Source organism: Microtus ochrogaster, unplaced genomic scaffold (genome assembly GCF_000317375.1).
Source record: "Microtus ochrogaster isolate Prairie Vole_2 unplaced genomic scaffold, MicOch1.0 UNK81, whole genome shotgun sequence".
Classification (NCBI taxonomy): Eukaryota; Metazoa; Chordata; class Mammalia; order Rodentia; family Cricetidae; genus Microtus; species Microtus ochrogaster.
The window spans coordinates 514,735-516,362 of NW_004949179.1; positions in this window are offsets into that span (position 1 = coordinate 514,735).

Below are 1,628 nucleotides of genomic sequence, written 5' to 3' on the forward strand. Positions count from 1 at the left end.
TCTGCAAGTGCTGGCAGGATGAATGGGGTAGCAGCTAAGAAGGCTCCAATTGCACAAAGAAACCCTGTCTCAAAAAAAAAAAAAAAAAAAAAAAAAAAAAAAAAACTAATTTAGGTATTCCTGCATGTCCAGAAGTCTGTTTCCTTAGGGAAACATTTTCTTAGTGAGTCTAGATCCTATTAAGTTGACAATCAAATCAAGGCGAACCATCCCCTCTCTCCCCGTATCCTCCAACCTGTGCAATGCCACCCCCATCAGAGCAAATTACATATCCTCTGAATTTGTCATCATAGAGACTGGACATGATGGCTTGCATCTATCATACTTGAGCTGTAAAGGCTTTGGAAGGAGAATTGTCATTAGTTTTACTAATTACTGGGCTACACAGTAATTTCCAAGCTAGACTCAGTTAAAGTAAGATCCAGTCTTAAACAAACAAAAGCAAGAAGAAAGAGTTATGTCGGGTGGTAGTGGGGTCACACAACCCAGCACTCAGGAGAGACAGGCGAATCTCTGAGTTAGATGTCAGCCTGGTCTACAGAGAGAGTTCTAGGACAGCCATGGCTATACCGAGAAACCCTGTCTTGAAAATAAATTTTGAAAGGCTGGAGAGACCGCTCAGCAATTGAGAGCACTGACTACTCTTCCAGAGGAACCAAGTTCAATTCCCAGCACCCACATGACTGCTCACAACTGTCTGTAACTCCAGTTCCAAGGATCTACATTCTCACACAGGCGTACATGCAGGTAAAACACCAACGCACATTAAAATAAATAAATCTTTAAAAAAATGGAAGAAAAAAGCAAAGGGTGAAGGTGTAGCTCAGTCGGTGCTCTTAACTGTTGAACCATCTCTCCAGCCCCAAAAAACTAGTTCTTAAAAAAGATGTACTAGCTTCAACACAATGCCCATCAAAATCCCGGCAAAATTCTTCAAAGACCTCGAAAGAACGGTACTCAACTTCTTGGAAAAGCACAAAACCCAAGATAGCCAAAACAATCCTGGACAATAAAAGAACTTATGGAGGCAGCACAATCCCTGACTTCAAACTCTACTACAGAGCTACAGTACTGAAAACAGCGTGGTATTGGCATAAAAACAGACAGGAGGACCAACGGAACTGAATAAAAGACCCGGATATCAATCCACACATCTTCGAATACCTGATCTTTGATAAAGAAGCAAAAAATATCAAAAGGAAAAAAAGAAAGCACATTTTTTATTTTTTATTGATATTTATTGAGCTCTACATTTTTCTCTGCTCCCCTTCCCTGTCTCTCCCCTCCCCTTCAATCCTCCCCCCAAGGTCCCCATGTTCCCAATTTACTCAGGATATCTTGTCTTTTTCTACTTCCCATGTAGATTAGATCTATGTAAGTCTCTCTTGCTGTCCGCATTGTTATCTAAATTCTCTGGCATTGTGGTTTGTAGTATGGCTTTCTTTGCTTTATGTTTAAAAACCACCTACAAGTAAGTACATATGATAATTGTCTTTCTGGGTCTGGGTTACCTCACTCAAAATAATGTTTTCTAGCTCCATCCATTTTCCTGCAAAATTCAAGCTGTCATTATTTTTTTCTGCTGTGTAGTACTCATTGTGTAAATGTACCACATTTTCCTTATCCAT